Here is an 18,819-nt window from a genome sequence, read left to right on the forward strand (position 1 = left end):
TGGCCCCTTATAATGCTGCACAGTGATTAGTGGCCCCTTATAATGCTGCACAGTGATTAGTGGCCCCTTATAATGCTGCACATTGATTAGTGGCCCCTTACAATGCTGCACGGTGATTAGTGGCCACTTATAATGCTGCACAGTGATTAGTGGCCCCTTGAAATGCAGTGATTAGTGGCCCCTTATGCTGCACGGTGATTAGTGGCCCTTTGTAATGCTGCACAGTGATTAGTGGCCCCGTATAATGCTGCACAGTGATGAGAGGCCCCCTTATAATGCTGCACAGTGATGAGTGGCCTCTTATAATGCAGCACAGTGATGAGTGGCCCCATATAATGCTGCACAGTGATTACTGGCCCTATATAATGCTGCACAGTGATTACTGGCCCCATATAATGCACAGTGATTAGTGGCCCCTTGTAATGCTGCACAGTGATTAGTGGCCCCTTGTAATGCTGCACAGTGATTAGTGGCCCCTTGTAATGCTGCACAGTTATTAGTGGCCCCTTGTAATGCTGCACAGTGATGAGTGGCCCCTTGTAATGCTGCACAGTGATGAGTGGCCCCTTATAATGCTGCACAGTGATTAGTGGCCCCTTGAAATGCTGCAGTGATTAGTGGCTCCTTATTATGCTGCACGGTGATTAGTGGCCCCTTATTATGCTGCACGGTGATGAGTGGCCCCTTATAATGCTGCAAGGTGATGAGTGGCCCCTTATAATGCTGCACAGTGATGAGTGGCCCCTTATAATGCTGCACAGTGATGAGTGGCCCCTTATAATGCTGCACAGTGATGAGTGGCCCCTTATAATGCTGCACAGTGATGAGTGGCCCCTTGTATTGCTGCACAGTGATTAGTGGCCCCTTACAATGCTGCTGCCGCAGCCTCAATTAAAAAAATGAAAAAAAAAACTATATACTCACCTTGTCACTGCTGCAGCTGCTGCTCCTCAGCGTTGCTGGCTCTGCAGTGACTGTTCAGGCAGAGGGCGCCTGCTAACTACGTCATGGCACCCTCTGACCTTAACGTCACTGCCAGAGGAAGCAAGACAGCAGAGCGATGCGCAGCGGTGGAATGGGGCACAGGTGAATATGGCTCCCCCCGTTATACTCACCTCTCCTGGCATGTCTCTGCAGCCCCCCGTGCTTGTTCCATCTTCTCAGTGCTGTTCTTCCTGCTTTCTGCGGTCACGTGGTGCCGCTCATTACATATGTGCATATTAATGAGGGTAATGAGCGTACCACATGACCGCTGAAAGCAGGAAGAACAGCGCCGAGAAGATGGAATAAGCACGGGGGGCTGCAGAAACATGCCAGGAGAGGTGAGTATGATCTCCGACACCCCCCCCCGCTCCCCCTCCCTGGCCGACCCCCGGTATATGACTCGCGTATAAGCCGAGAGGGGGACTTTCAGCCCCAAAAAATGGGCTGAAAATCTCGACTTATACGCGAGTATATACTGTAAGCCTTTTTTGTCCTTTAAGACAGAAGAAACAAAACTATTAACTCTTCTTCTAAGGTCTGACTGTGAGCTCGGACCCTCCCCAGCTATTTGTTAGGGCACTCCAGGCTAAGGGGTTGTACTGCTATGCTCTGTTATTGCAGACTTCATCATCCCAATCATAGTTCATCATCAGCACATCAGCCCCATCATAGTCCATCATCAGCACATCAACCCCATCATAGTCCATCATCAGCACATCAGCCCCATCATAGTCCATCATCAGCACATCAGCCCCATCATAGTCCATCATCAGCATATCAGCCCCATCATTGTCCCATAATGAAAGAAGTGTTGTTGCGCATTCTTAACAGCCGCTTGTTCCAGACACCCTGTTCTTAGGATTGGTGGGGGTCCTGGCAGTGAAACACCCGTAATCAGCAAGTTATGATCTACCAATGGCTAGGGGATAACTTGCTGAGGAGGCAGAAGTTGGGGACTACTGTTTTTAAAGACCGCAATACCTATATCAGGAGCTGTAAAGAAATATATGTTTCTAAGCTTTATCTTGAGTCCATTTTCCTTGTCGATAATTCTTAGATAATTCTGGGAAAAAAAGTATTTTAATACATATAACAAACTTAAATTGTCTTTGGAGAATAAAGTCTATCGGCGGTCAGTGCAGTGTACTACATTAGTTTGTGGGACAGAACATGTTGATAAAGGGTCGGTCTCATCACTGCACTCACCGTCCATAAGCTTTATTAGGGTAGATATCCACAGAATATGGATATAGTAGATGTATACCCCCTCTCAGGAATCCTTCCCTCATATTAGCTATGATGACTACATTCCACTGCAAACAGCAGAAGAAACTTGAGGCGCACTATTTACAAGAGGAGTTTTCCCATACATTTATGTGTTATCCATAAAATATTCTATAAATGTCTGATAGGCAGAGGTCCCGGACGTGAAACCCGCATCTGTCTACAGACCTGGGGAACTATGAATGTACAGATGGCCATTCACTATTGGGGAGGTTCCTATAAGATCTGAGTACTCAGCCTTGTGTTTGGTTATTTTCATAGACCTTGACATGAGCGGCAGGGTACATATGAAACCAGTGCTCCACCCAATTCTTCCTGAAGCAATTTTGTGGCTGATTCAAGACCCCTGTACTATTGATTTGAGGGTTCCTAAATGGTTGGAGACCCACACCAGTCTAATGTATTTGAGATGTTGTACCCTCTTAACGAAAGATCAGAGGAAAATACCTTCAACAAAACTGCTGGTTGGGTCGGATGTGGTATTCTGAGCCACTTGGTTTGTTGTCTCATATGTTTATGCTTAAAGTTCTTAATGGTTTGTTCTTGTTGAGTTTATGGGACCTTTGTCTATACTGTACTGTTCCTTTTTCATTTTTTTAGATAAGCATTCCATACTGTTAGGTGAAGAACTGGTGCTACCCTTCTTCACATTGAGGCATCATCCTACCATTGTGATCAGAAGCCCTATAACCCGGCTTCATTGTTAGGATGCAGGATTTATATAAATTAGCTCTACTGGGGTCTTAAAAGTGCAGGCATTGAGGAAGAAGTACAAAATCAGCAGGCAAATGAGTAGTCAGAAACAAGCAAAGGTCAGGGCAGGCAGCAGTGCAGAAACATAACCGGAAACAAGCAGAGGTCAGGGCAGGCAGCAGTGCAAAAACATAACCGGAAACAACCATAAAACCAAAGAAAAAAAACGACCCACAGTCCATATAGTGCAGAATAATATACATTTTTATTAGTATCACAGATTAATAACCGGAAACAAGCAGAGGTCAGGGCAGGCGGCAGTGCAGAAGCATAATCCATTGAGCAAGCTGAGGTCAGGGCAGGCGGCAGTGCAGAAACATAATCCATTGAGCAAGCTGAGGTCAGGGCAGGCGGCAGTTCAAAAACATAATCCATTGAGCAAGCAGAGGTCAGGCAGGCGGCAGTGCAGAAACATAATCCATTGAGCAAGCAGAGGTCAGGGCAGGCGTCAGTTCAAAAACATAATCCATTGAGCAAGCAGAGGTCAGGGCAGGCGGCAGTTCAAAAACATAATCCACTGAGCAAGCAGAGGTCAAGGCAGGCGGCAGTGCAGAAACATAATCCATTGAGCAAGCAGAGGTCAGGGTAGGCGGCAGTTCAAAAACATAATCCATTGAGCAAGCAGAGGTCAAGGCAGGCGGCAGTGCAGAAACAATCCATTGAGCAAGCAGAGGTCAGGCAGGCGGCAGTTCAAAAACATAATCCATTGAGCAAGCAAAGGTCAGGGCAGGCGGCAGTGTAGATGCATAACTTTAAACAAGCAGAGGTCAGGGCAGGCGGCAGTATAGAAACATGATCCATTGATCAAGCCATAGTCAAAACCGGAAAATCTGTCTAAGAAGCAGCTGTGCAGAAGATGGTATGTGCTTGCTGCAAGCAACTCGCCACTACATTTTCCGCCGGCTAAATCAAAGTGCCGCGGAATTCTCTTCTCGGGAGAATGATCTTCCTAGGACTTGGAAGGAAACCCAAATCTCTCTTGTAGGCACGTTGTACATCCTGTGGGCTCATCAGCATTACTTGCATGATCTTTCCAGTGGTATAGCTGACTGGCAGGTGTGGTGTAGGATTGTAGCCTTGTTTAGCAGTCACCTTAATACGCGGTTGATGGTCGTAAGGCATACTGAGGAGTATACGTGCTTGAGAGGGAGTTAGCTCCATCCAGGTGCATGGGGATGGGCTCCTGGGCAATGTGGCTGTTGTCTCTTCCTCATCTACTGTTCTGGTGAGTATCAGGCGTTCCTTCATACCCTCTGGCTCTGCGCTGATGTTTGCTGCAGGTTGTACGAATCGGCCTATTTCGGGCATTGTAGGATATGGTGGTGGACTTTTCAGTCTGGAATATCGGTCCTTTGCCTTTTCTGGTGTTTTGAACAGGCATTTAATAATTGACACGATATAATAAAGCACTGCCATCACATACCCCGTGAAGCCAGTTGGCCTTTGGTGGTGTTCAGGCCTCTGACTGTATAGGGATGTCCTGGCATGTGGGAGACGTCTCCGTGGTTGGAACTTTCCTCCAGCTACGGGTGCAGCCATTAGGCTGCCTTCCCCTCCACACACACAAAAGTGTGTGCGGATGGTAGAAAACACTCCCAAAAAAAAGAAATAAAAGTAAAAAAAATAAACAAAACAAGTAAAAAGTGATTTACAAGTCGCTCTGGGTTAGTGTTCAGCTCTCCTCTCTATCTCTGCTTGCCTCGCACTGACCGTTCTTGCGGAACATTCCATGACTCGTGGACAACGCTTCTGTGATGTCATAAAGACGAACATGGCAATGGGTCTAATATAGGAGAACTAGTTATGTTACCCATGGCAGACCATCCAATACCAGCTGCCACTGTACGGATAGGGGTTAGCTGGATTGGGATGAGATGTATAAAAACTTACCGGTACAAGAGCGCAAGTCATTGCTTTATTTACTGTTTTTGCTTTTTTACCTGTTTACAGGCAAATCTTTCTATTTGATATTTTCAAACCTGTATAATTCTGTATCCTCATACGTGAGATAATGTGATGTATCTATTGTCAGCTTCTTCCAGGAATGTCTCCTCCTCTCTTCCCGGTAACACGGATCACCCGTGATGGGCACAGACCATTGCTGTAGTCAGAATTATTTCATATAGCTTCAGAATAAATGTTAAATAATATTGTATTTTTTCCATATAATTGGCTCAGATCACTTTTTTTAATTTGTCTGTAATTCTAAGTAGTGATAAAAAAATAAATAACCCCAAGTGTGAACCTGGTGTAGAACGTACAAATTGTCCAGAGTCTCTCCTGGGCCATGTTCACACGTGCAGAAGTGCTGCATTGTTTCCATAGGTATTCGCACTAAAGCAATCAAAACTTTTTATTGTATTTTTTTGTGGCAGTTTTTTCGAATGCATTTTTTTTAGTAGAGGAATGCTTCAGTTCCACAATTGGAGACTTCATTGGAATTTTGCATGCGTTTTTTATGCTCTCCATATACTATAGTGGAAAATATTAAGCAAAAGCATCAAAAAGTTCACACTTCTGCTGCACCATTAGCCCCTGTATGTAGTACAGCTTAGGCCTCTTTCACACTTCAGTTTTTTGCATCAGTTCAAATCCGCCAAAAAGGCAGACAAGCGGATCCGTTCTGAACTGATGTGAACGGATGGCACAGGATCCTGAAAATGAGGAAATTTAAAGGAAACGCTGGTCGGGAAGGAGAGAGAGAGAGAGAGAGTTTTGTTGCAAGCTCCGTTTTGAAATCTTTGAGGATGGTGACGGACAGCAACTTTTGGCGGATCCTCAAAAAAAAAACTGATGAAACGGACAGCCATCCGTCACAATCCGCCATTAATGCAAGTCAATGGGGAAAAAACGGATCCTCAAAAAAAACTGAGGATCCGTTTTTGTCAAAACCTGACGGATTGTGACTGATTGCAAAAAACTGAAGTGTGAAAGGGGCCTTAGGGAGCGATAAATGAAGTGAAAAGAAAAGTAAAACAACAAAAAAAGATTTAAACAAATCTGAAAAAAAAACTCATAAAAGTTCAATTTTCCTCCATTGAAAATGAACATAAAAAAAAATGTCAAGTGATATCGCCACATCCAGCAAAGTCCGAGCTATCAAAATATAAAAATAATTAACCCAATTGGTAAACACAAAAAATTTAAAAACGCCAACATTGCGGTATTTTTTGGTCGCTGCAATACCACTTAAAATACGTAACAAGCAACTAAAATGTCATATGTATCCCAAAGTAATATCCATAATAACGTCTCGCCTTATGAAAAAATAATCCCTCTCATAGCTCTATTGAACGAAAAAGTAAAACTACGGGTCTCGGAAAATGGCAACACAAACTCCAACATATTTTTTATTTCAAAGTCTTGATTTTTTTTCTACCACTAAAATAATTTAAAAATCTGGGCACGTTTAGTATCTCTGTAATCATACTGATGAGGAGAATCATATTACATGGTCATTTTTACCACATAATGTACGCCGTAAACATAATTAAGGTCAGAATTGCGTTTTTTTTCACAATTTTCCCATTTCCCTGTACATTGTGTGTCAGGATAAGTCACAACCACTGCCACCAATATTTCTTGAACACCACTTGCTCACGACACACCTGCCCTGGGATGTTACTATAAAGGTGAACCTCCCATATTCTTTTGTCCACTCACCTAAGCGCACCCCGCAGACAGTTCTCACATCCACATCACACTGTTTGCTGCTATCGGTCACTGTTTTGATAGGCCAGTGAGACACCTGCGCTGGGTCACACACTAGCACACATGCCACCCAGCTTTTCTGAGCCCCTGATAGGTGCTCTTCTTTTACTTTTGTATACACATACAGCAAAACACAACCAAGGTATACTCGCCGTCCTCAGGGTTTGGGGGACGTTTAGCGCAGAAAAGAACAAACTTATTAAAATTTAGATTTAAAGGGATCCTGTCAGCAGGATTGTGAACAGTAAAGTACAGACAGTGTCAGGTCTACGCTGTTATACTGATTAAAATGAGGTGAACTGGGTGATGAAATGCATCTTGTGGTTGTTGTGTAATCTGTATTTGTAAATTTCAGTTATTGAGATTCTGGTGCTCCGGGTGTTTGTGGGGTTACAAAAAAAAGGTTTGCATTCATCAAAATGGTGCCTGTGCTGTAGTATAATACATGACTAATATCAATATGTAGACATGTGTAAGGGGTTGAGAGTCTTACCCCTTTAAACCCCCATGTTGCTGTTGTACTTGTATATATATTTATATATATGTTATACCATTGTTGCGCATTATCGTATATTTCATGTTGCTGTATTATTTATATAGCATAAGCTATGTTTCTGCACCTTGTACTTGGTAGGGACAGTGCAGTCTGGGCTATGGTCACTAGATGGGGCACTGAGCTCATTGCACAGTAGATGTAGCTGTAGGACATATAGGAGTTAACTGTAGGAGGGGATAGCTGGAGAATAAGCCAGGATGGTCTTCCAGTTTCAGGCAGTCAGAGGCCTGACCCCTTTGTGCTCGGGTGGGCTATATGCCTGAGCTGCCTAACTACCCCGTGATGTTAAAGCTGATGCCCAGCCATCTAGAGAAGAACACGGTACTGCAGAATCAGCAATAAAGTGGAAAAGAGTGTAAGTAAACAGAGGAAGATTGAAGGTTACCGTAAAAGGGTACGGGCAGGTCACTCCAGAATGTGGTGGAAAGCTACGTGGGCTGAATCTCTGATGTCCGGGGCGAAACATGCTGGAGAGCGCTTCACCGTGGTGACGCTATACAGGGAGGACACTGAGGAGCCATCTGAGACGCTTCGTCAAACGGAAACACTGCAAGGAACAGTGAAGGGAAAGATGAAGTAATGTGCTGTCTTTACTGTGATGAAAATGCTGGAAACTATGTGGATGTGCTGTGTCCTGAAGAAAATAAATTTGCTCAGTTAAGAGTTGCCCTGGACTGTGTCTCTATTCATTGGGATCAAGGATCAGCATCAAGTCGGCGTAGCAAAGGGGACGCTGACGGCACGGTGAGTATTCACCGTACCATGCAAGAGAAGAGGTACCGTTTTCCTGTAGAGGGAGGTCAGGGTATACAATGCCCGAACCCGAAATACTCAGCCACGACTACTGCCCTGGCTGACCTTTACACATAAAGTGTAGAAGTCGGGGGGGAAAGTGGGGAATGTGGTCTAGAAGTGATCAAGTATAGTGTGTTATTTTCTGCAGCAAACGTGTCCTGGCTGGAAGAGGAAGAAAAGCGAAGATGAATCGCTACAAATACAGAGGTCACTGGTAAGTCAGTGATTTACCTGGACACTTACATTATATAGTATATACAGAGCTCCTGTGTATAATGTCACTGGTGATCCTTGTATTACCTGTACGCTGACTATATGCAGAGCTCCTGTGTATAATGTTACTGGTGAGTCACTGTATTACCTGTACACTATACACTATATACAGAACTCCTGTGTATGTCTCCAGTGATCATTCTATTACTTGTACACTGACATTATATATACAGACAGGTAGCGTCGGACTGATTCTCCGGTGGGCCCTGGCATCTGGTGGGCCCTGGCACCTCTACTGGTATACAGGGACAGCAGTTGCCTAGGGCCCCCACTGCTCCAGGGGCCCCCAGCCAGTGCCACACAGCTGCTATGGGGGCCCTGCCAGCGGAGCAGCAGCGGGTGTCAGGAGGCAGGAGCCACTGTCCCCACTACTAAAGAGAAATGAATATTCATTCACTCTCGGCCTCCACTCACCCCGGGGCCCCGCTCCCCAACCTAGGCAGCCGGCGCTGCGCTCAATTTCAGTGGAATAGAGAGCATCTCTCTCCCATCAGTCCCCTCTGCTCCTGACTCACAGCCGATGCGCGATGACGTCACTTCATCGCGCACCCGCTGTGTGTCTGGCAGACGGGTCAGCTGCTGACACTGAAGCCGTCATCAGCGTGGGAGCAGGAGGAGAGGTGAGTATTGTGGTTTGTTTTTTATATATCTCTATATCTATCTATATCTATCTCTATATCTATCTGTCTCTATATCTATATATCTCTATATCTATCTATTTCTATCTGTATATCTATATCTCTATCTCTATATCTATCTGTCTCTATCTTAGATATAGAGATAGATATAGATAGATAGATAGATATAGAGGTAGATATAGATAGATATAAATAGTCTATATCCATCTATCTCTATACCTATCTATATCTATCTCTATCTATTATCTTTATATCTATCCATCTATATATCATGTATCCATAGATCTATCTATTTATCCCCTATCTATCTATCTATATACCTATCTATAGCTATCACTATCTATTATCTTTATATCTATCTATCTATCTATCCATATATCTATTTATCCCCTATCTATCTATTTATCTATCTATATCTATCTAGGTCTATCTATCTATCTCTATAGCTACCTATATCTTTCACTATCTATTATCTTTATATCTTTATTTCTATCTGTCTATCCATAGATCTATCTATCTATTATCTATCTATACATCTAATTATCACATATCTATCTATCTATCTAGTGTTATACCCTATGAGGGGGCAGCATTATACCCTATGAGGGGGTGCATTATACCCTATGAGGGGGGAGAAGCATTATACCCTATGAGGGGGCAGCCTTATACCCTATGAGGGGGTGCAATATACCTTATCTTCCAACAAAATTAATTCTAAGTCCTCCATTTTGTTGGCGAGGCTTCTGGCATTTGTATACATGCACTTTATGTATGTCTGTACCTCTATTTCTTAAATTATTAACTGTTCTAACCTCACCCCCCATGCCACTACCACCTCCAATTTCATTATTTGTGCCCAGGTCTCTATCTACACAGTCTTCCCCTCTTATAAAATGAATACCCTCCCCTAGTTCCAAGTTTAAACACTCCTCCACCCTTCTAGCCATTTTTTTCCCCAGCACAGCTGCACCCTCCCCATTGAGGTGCAGCCCGTCCCTAGCGTAGAACCTGTAGCCAACTGAGAAGTCGGCCCAGTTCTCCAGGAACCCAAACCCCTCCTTCCTACACTAATTCTTGAACCACTTATTAACTTCCCTAATCTCCTCTCTGGCGTGGCACGTGGTACAGGAAATATTTCCAAAAATACCACCTTGGAAGTCCTTGCCTTAAGATTGCAGCCTAATTCCCTGAAATCATCTTTAAGGACCTTCCACCTACCTCTGTGTCATTTGTACCAATGTGCACCATGACCGCTGGATCCTCACCAGCCCCTCCCAGTAATCTGTCAACCCGGTCAGCGATGTGTCAGACTTGCGCGCCAGATAGGCAGCACACCGTTCGACGATCCCTTTCTTTGTGACAGATTGCCCTATCTGTTCCCCTAATAATTGAGTCCCCCACTACCAGCACCTGTCTGGCCTGCCCTGCTCTCCTATTTCTCCCCTTACTGGAGCATATACTCCTCTGGCTTTCAGAGGACATGCCTTGCTGCAGCAGTGCTACCCCTGCACTGACACTCCCCTCATCTGCCAACTTGGCAAACTTATTGGGTTGTGCCAGATCAGGACTAGCCTCCCTGGCACTCTTCTGTCTACCCCACCTTCTAACTGTCACCCATCTTACTGCTTCACTGTCCTGCAGCTCCAACCTAGCATCCCCCCCTCATCTATCTCATTGAGCGTCTGCTCAGTGAGTAGAAGTCTCCTTTCCATATTGTCTATTGATCTCAGTGTTGCCAGCTGCACATTTAAATCCAGTATCTGGGCTTCCAAATGCACAATGTGCTCACATCTCGCACAGCAGTATGCACCCTCGACTGGCTGGTCAAGGATTGCGTACATGCGTCAAGACGTACACTGGATGGCATTGGCAATAGTGGAGCACATTCCTAATGGGGATTGCACCAGACAGAAAAGCTAAGTAAAAATAAATAAAAAGTATTAATAAAATATAACAGCAATTCAGTAATACCTCCTTTGCAAACTCCCTGAATCCAAAGTCACTGAATCACAAGTCACACACTTACCACCGTTCGCACTGACGCTCAGGTCACACTCAGCTCGCTTACACTCGCTCAGGCAGAAGATTTAAAGAGATTTTTTTTCCCTTCACCAGCAAACCACCCTGCTGCTCAATGCACTTCCAAAAGCTCCTGTGTATAATTTCACTGGTGGTCACTGTATTACACTGACACTGTATGCAGATCTTCTGTGTATAAATATCAGGATCCTGTCAGCGTCGGCGAACTGCCATGGCTGAGCAGCGTGACTCACCCCTACTGCGGGAGGGCCCGGGGTCCGATACTGCAGGGAAAGTTGAGGCAGACGGGACCTGCGATGCTGAAGGTAGTAAGAAGTACAAGGACCTACGATCATGTGACCACAGGGGGCGGGGCTTAGTGTCCCACTTCTGAAGATGATTGTAGGACTCTACTACAGGAATCCTGGAGTAGAGGCGAGGGGAACTCAGGTCAGACAAACGGGCGGTCATACATGGAGAGGGCGGCGCGATACCAGAGGGGCGAGCAGAGAGTAGTCAGAACGTAAGCAATGAGTCATACATGGAGATAGCTGCACAGTACAAGAGGGGCAATCAGAGAATAGTCAGGTCATAGGCAATGAGTCATACACAGAGATAGCAACGCAGTACAAGAGGGACAGGCAGAACTCGTAACAGGGACAGAACCAGATCAAAACCAAACAAGCATAAAGTATTACAGTCACAAAGCACACCAGGGTCACACACACTCGGCCAAGGGTCTGAGTATAAACGATGAGGAATGAGCCCACAATGAGGCTTTAAAAAGCCTCCCAGAATCTCAGAGTGAGGCCATCCACATTAACCTCTGAACTACCTAATCCCACAAGCTGAGCAAACCTTGACAATAATGTTGCCAGTGATCACTGAGCTCCTGTGTATAATGTCACTGGTAATCACTATATTACCTGTACACTGACACTATATACAGAGGTACTGTGTATAATGTCACTGGTGGTAATAACAGTGTTGTTATTATTGTGGTTTGTATTCATAATCAGTACTGTAGTATTCCATCAATAAGTGGTGGTAATTTGTGGACTGTTCACAGTGTGGAAGTATTTCTCCGTGTATGAATTATTATTTGGTCCCTATATGCTGGTAATATGTCATATTATTCGGTCACTATGTGGTGGTAATATGTGGTCTGGTCATGGTGTGGTTGTATTTGTGCCTTTTATGTGATATGATGCGGGTACTATGTGGTCTGGTCATGGTGTGGTGGTATTTCTCCCCTGTATGTGGTATTATTGGTCTTGGTACAGTGGATTGTGTTGTGTTTGACGGTCATTAGTCTTCTCTGATATTAATTAGGAGAATATTCTTTATTTCCATTAGAGATTAAATACTTTGTAAACAGCGGCAGAGATGCACTTACAGGGGTTTCCTGTGGAAAAACGTAATCTCCTATTCACAGGACAAGTGATAACGTATTGATTGGGGGGGTCTAACTACTTGGACCCATTCAGCAAAATGTGGAACTTTTTATCACCATTAGACTGGAGTGGCATGTCCGACTTGACCACTGATCCATTCATTCCCTCAGTGGCTGCACTTGTATTTTTATAGAAGCTCCAAAGAGAATGAATGAAGCTTCGGTCAGATATCTAACCTGCTGCTCCATTTTAAAATGGGGATAAGTGTCCTATCAACGATAAAACTTTCTCATTCTTCCGGTCGGTGCAGTTTCTAATGGTCGGACGTATGCGATCAGCTATCCTATAGAGCCCATGGATCGGTGATAAATTGTTTTAACCAAAGAACCACATTAATGTAAACTACCGTAATTATACATCCCAGTTATGGGGATGCACAGTAGATGTACAGGAGCCGCCTGTGTTTTACAGCCGATGCTCCACTATAATGGGGATAACGACTGACAGATATTAGCATATAGCTGTAGGATGGGGCCCTAGAGTCCATTCCCCTGGTGGGCCCCAGACACCCCAGTTCGACCCTGAATATACATCATTGTGGATTATCAGATACCGGATTTAGGGAAATTTCTCTGTAATATGGAAGGCAATGACATGAATAGATAGCAAAATCTGGTTTGTCTACAATCTTTTTTATTTGTTAGGTTCTTTCCTGTTACAGCACTTCTGTCCTGTAGTATAAACCTTCTCTCACACTAGTGCTAGCACTAAACCTTGGTTTGCCTTCTTCTAAAGTCTCTGTTGTCCCCGCAGACTTAGAGATTTCCAGCATTACTCCATGCAGCCATAAGGACCTTCTCTCTTTACTCCTTGGGTTTCCGCTGTCCTAGCAGGAAGTGAGAAACGTTCTCGTAAATCACAAGGATGGTACAGCAGGCGGGGTCGCTCAAAATAACTTGGGGGCAATTTTCTTTAGAAGTCCGTATATACTCGTGTATAAGCCGACCCATGTATAAGCCGACCACCCTAATTTTGTCACAAAAAACTGGGAAAACTTATTGACTCGCCTATAAACCTAGGGTGGAAAATGCCGAAGCTACTGGTAAATTTCAAAAATAAAATGGGCCCCATAAGATGCTCCATAAAGTTCATGATGGCCCCATATAATGCTCCATAAAGTTCATGATGGGTTCCATAAGATGCTCCATACAAAAATATGCCTAATAATGCTGCACAGTGAATAATGGTAGCCCTATAACATGGTCCATAATAACATATGCCCCATATAATGCTGCACAGTGATTGGTGGCCCCTTATAATGCTGCATGGAGAGTGGACCCTTATAATGCTGCACAATGATTAGTGGCCCCTTATAATGCTGCACAGTGATTAGTGGCCCCTTATAATGCTGCACAGTGATTAGTGGCCCCTTATAATGCTGCACATTGATTAGTGGCCCCTTACAATGCTGCACGGTGATTAGTGGCCACTTATAATGCTGCACAGTGATTAGTGGCCCCTTGAAATGCAGTGATTAGTGGCCCCTTATGCTGCACGGTGATTAGTGGCCCTTTGTAATGCTGCACAGTGATTAGTGGCCCCGTATAATGCTGCACAGTGATGAGAGGCCCCCTTATAATGCTGCACAGTGATGAGTGGCCTCTTATAATGCAGCACAGTGATGAGTGGCCCCATATAATGCTGCACAGTGATTACTGGCCCTATATAATGCTGCACAGTGATTACTGGCCCCATATAATGCTGCACAGTGATTAGTGGCCCCTTGTAATGCTGCACAGTGATTAGTGGCCCCTTGTAATGCTGCACAGTGATTAGTGGCCCCTTGTAATGCTGCACAGTTATTAGTGGCCCCTTGTAATGCTGCACAGTGATGAGTGGCCCCTTGTAATGCTGCACAGTGATGAGTGGCCCCTTATAATGCTGCACAGTGATTAGTGGCCCCTTGAAATGCTGCAGTGATTAGTGGCTCCTTATTATGCTGCACGGTGATTAGTGGCCCCTTATTATGCTGCACGGTGATGAGTGGCCCCTTATAATGCTGCAAGGTGATGAGTGGCCCCTTATAATGCTGCACAGTGATGAGTGGCCCCTTATAATGCTGCACAGTGATGAGTGGCCCCTTATAATGCTGCACAGTGATGAGTGGCCCCTTATAATGCTGCACAGTGATGAGTGGCCCCTTGTATTGCTGCACAGTGATTAGTGGCCCCTTACAATGCTGCTGCCGCAGCCTCAATTAAAAAAATGAAAAAAAAAACTATATACTCACCTTGTCACTGCTGCAGCTGCTGCTCCTCAGCGTTGCTGGCTCTGCAGTGACTGTTCAGGCAGAGGGCGCCTGCTAACTACGTCATGGCACCCTCTGACCTTAACGTCACTGCCAGAGGAAGCAAGACAGCAGAGCGATGCGCAGCGGTGGAATGGGGCACAGGTGAATATGGCTCCCCCCGTTATACTCACCTCTCCTGGCATGTCTCTGCAGCCCCCCGTGCTTGTTCCATCTTCTCAGTGCTGTTCTTCCTGCTTTCTGCGGTCACGTGGTGCCGCTCATTACATATGTGCATATTAATGAGGGTAATGAGCGTACCACGTGACCGCTGAAAGCAGGAAGAACAGCGCCGAGAAGATGGAATAAGCACGGGGGGCTGCAGAAACATGCCAGGAGAGGTGAGTATGATCTCCGACACCCCCCCCCGCTCCCCCTCCCTGGCCGACCCCCGGTATATGACTCGCGTATAAGCCGAGAGGGGGACTTTCAGCCCCAAAAAATGGGCTGAAAATCTCGACTTATACGCGAGTATATACTGTAAGCCTTTTTTGTCCTTTAAGACAGAAGAAACAAAACTATTAACTCTTCTTCTAAGGTCTGACTGTGAGCTCGGACCCTCCCCAGCTATTTGTTAGGGCACTCCAGGCTAAGGGGTTGTACTGCTATGCTCTGTTATTGCAGACTTCATCATCCCAATCATAGTTCATCATCAGCACATCAGCCCCATCATAGTCCATCATCAGCACATCAACCCCATCATAGTCCATCATCAGCACATCAGCCCCATCATAGTCCATCATCAGCACATCAGCCCCATCATAGTCCATCATCAGCATATCAGCCCCATCATTGTCCCATAATGAAAGAAGTGTTGTTGCGCATTCTTAACAGCCGCTTGTTCCAGACACCCTGTTCTTAGGATTGGTGGGGGTCCTGGCAGTGAAACACCCGTAATCAGCAAGTTATGATCTACCAATGGCTAGGGGATAACTTGCTGAGGAGGCAGAAGTTGGGGACTACTGTTTTTAAAGACCGCAATACCTATATCAGGAGCTGTAAAGAAATATATGTTTCTAAGCTTTATCTTGAGTCCATTTTCCTTGTCGATAATTCTTAGATAATTCTGGGAAAAAAAGTATTTTAATACATATAACAAACTTAAATTGTCTTTGGAGAATAAAGTCTATCGGCGGTCAGTGCAGTGTACTACATTAGTTTGTGGGACAGAACATGTTGATAAAGGGTCGGTCTCATCACTGCACTCACCGTCCATAAGCTTTATTAGGGTAGATATCCACAGAATATGGATATAGTAGATGTATACCCCCTCTCAGGAATCCTTCCCTCATATTAGCTATGATGACTACATTCCACTGCAAACAGCAGAAGAAACTTGAGGCGCACTATTTACAAGAGGAGTTTTCCCATACATTTATGTGTTATCCATAAAATATTCTATAAATGTCTGATAGGCAGAGGTCCCGGACGTGAAACCCGCATCTGTCTACAGACCTGGGGAACTATGAATGTACAGATGGCCATTCACTATTGGGGAGGTTCCTATAAGATCTGAGTACTCAGCCTTGTGTTTGGTTATTTTCATAGACCTTGACATGAGCGGCAGGGTACATATGAAACCAGTGCTCCACCCAATTCTTCCTGAAGCAATTTTGTGGCTGATTCAAGACCCCTGTACTATTGATTTGAGGGTTCCTAAATGGTTGGAGACCCACACCAGTCTAATGTATTTGAGATGTTGTACCCTCTTAACGAAAGATCAGAGGAAAATACCTTCAACAAAACTGCTGGTTGGGTCGGATGTGGTATTCTGAGCCACTTGGTTTGTTGTCTCACATGTTTATGCTTAAAGTTCTTAATGGTTTGTTCTTGTTGAGTTTATGGGACCTTTGTCTATACTGTACTGTTCCTTTTTCATTTTTTTAGATAAGCATTCCATACTGTTAGGTGAAGAACTGGTGCTACCCTTCTTCACATTGAGGCATCATCCTACCATTGTGATCAGAAGCCCTATAACCCGGCTTCATTGTTAGGATGCAGGATTTATATAAATTAGCTCTACTGGGGTCTTAAAAGTGCAGGCATTGAGGAAGAAGTACAAAATCAGCAGGCAAATGAGTAGTCAGAAACAAGCAAAGGTCAGGGCAGGCAGCAGTGCAGAAACATAACCGGAAACAAGCAGAGGTCAGGGCAGGCAGCAGTGCAAAAACATAACCGGAAACAACCATAAAACCAAAGAAAAAAAACGACCCACAGTCCATATAGTGCAGAATAATATACATTTTTATTAGTATCACAGATTAATAACCGGAAACAAGCAGAGGTCAGGGCAGGCGGCAGTGCAGAAGCATAATCCATTGAGCAAGCTGAGGTCAGGGCAGGCGGCAGTGCAGAAACATAATCCATTGAGCAAGCTGAGGTCAGGGCAGGCGGCAGTTCAAAAACATAATCCATTGAGCAAGCAGAGGTCAGGCAGGCGGCAGTGCAGAAACATAATCCATTGAGCAAGCAGAGGTCAGGGCAGGCGTCAGTTCAAAAACATAATCCATTGAGCAAGCAGAGGTCAGGGCAGGCGGCAGTTCAAAAACATAATCCACTGAGCAAGCAGAGGTCAAGGCAGGCGGCAGTGCAGAAACATAATCCATTGAGCAAGCAGAGGTCAGGGTAGGCGGCAGTTCAAAAACATAATCCATTGAGCAAGCAGAGGTCAAGGCAGGCGGCAGTGCAGAAACAATCCATTGAGCAAGCAGAGGTCAGGCAGGCGGCAGTTCAAAAACATAATCCATTGAGCAAGCAAAGGTCAGGGCAGGCGGCAGTGTAGATGCATAACTTTAAACAAGCAGAGGTCAGGGCAGGCGGCAGTATAGAAACATGATCCATTGATCAAGCCATAGTCAAAACCGGAAAATCTGTCTAAGAAGCAGCTGTGCAGAAGATGGTATGTGCTTGCTGCAAGCAACTCGCCACTACATTTTCCGCCGGCTAAATCAAAGTGCCGCGGAATTCTCTTCTCGGGAGAATGATCTTCCTAGGACTTGGAAGGAAACCCAAATCTCTCTTGTAGGCACGTTGTACATCCTGTGGGCTCATCAGCATTACTTGCATGATCTTTCCAGTGGTATAGCTGACTGGCAGGTGTGGTGTAGGATTGTAGCCTTGTTTAGCAGTCACCTTAATACGCGGTTGATGGTCGTAAGGCATACTGAGGAGTATACGTGCTTGAGAGGGAGTTAGCTCCATCCAGGTGCATGGGGATGGGCTCCTGGGCAATGTGGCTGTTGTCTCTTCCTCATCTACTGTTCTGGTGAGTATCAGGCGTTCCTTCATACCCTCTGGCTCTGCGCTGATGTTTGCTGCAGGTTGTACGAATCGGCCTATTTCGGGCATTGTAGGATATGGTGGTGGACTTTTCAGTCTGGAATATCGGTCCTTTGCCTTTTCTGGTGTTTTGAACAGGCATTTAATAATTGACACGATATAATAAAGCACTGCCATCACATACCCCGTGAAGCCAGTTGGCCTTTGGTGGTGTTCAGGCCTCTGACTGTATAGGGATGTCCTGGCATGTGGGAGACGTCTCCGTGGTTGGAACTTTCCTCCAGCTACGGGTGCAGCCATTAGGCTGCCTTCCCCTCCACACACACAAAAGTGTGTGCGGATGGTAGAAAACACTCCCAAAAAAAAGAAATAAAAGTAAAAAAAATAAACAAAACAAGTAAAAAGTGATTTACAAGTCGCTCTGGGTTAGTGTTCAGCTCTCCTCTCTATCTCTGCTTGCCTCGCACTGACCGTTCTTGCGGAACATTCCATGACTCGTGGACAACGCTTCTGTGATGTCATAAAGACGAACATGGCAATGGGTCTAATATAGGAGAACTAGTTATGTTACCCATGGCAGACCATCCAATACCAGCTGCCACTGTACGGATAGGGGTTAGCTGGATTGGGATGAGATGTATAAAAACTTACCGGTACAATAGCGCAAGTCATTGCTTTATTTACTGTTTTTGCTTTTTTACCTGTTTACAGGCAAATCTTTCTATTTGATATTTTCAAACCTGTATAATTCTGTATCCTCATATGTGAGATAATGTGATGTATCTA

This window comes from Dendrobates tinctorius, unplaced genomic scaffold (genome assembly GCF_039654945.1).
Source record: "Dendrobates tinctorius isolate UK_male_01 unplaced genomic scaffold, ASM3965494v1 ptg000075l, whole genome shotgun sequence".
Classification (NCBI taxonomy): Eukaryota; Metazoa; Chordata; class Amphibia; order Anura; family Dendrobatidae; genus Dendrobates; species Dendrobates tinctorius.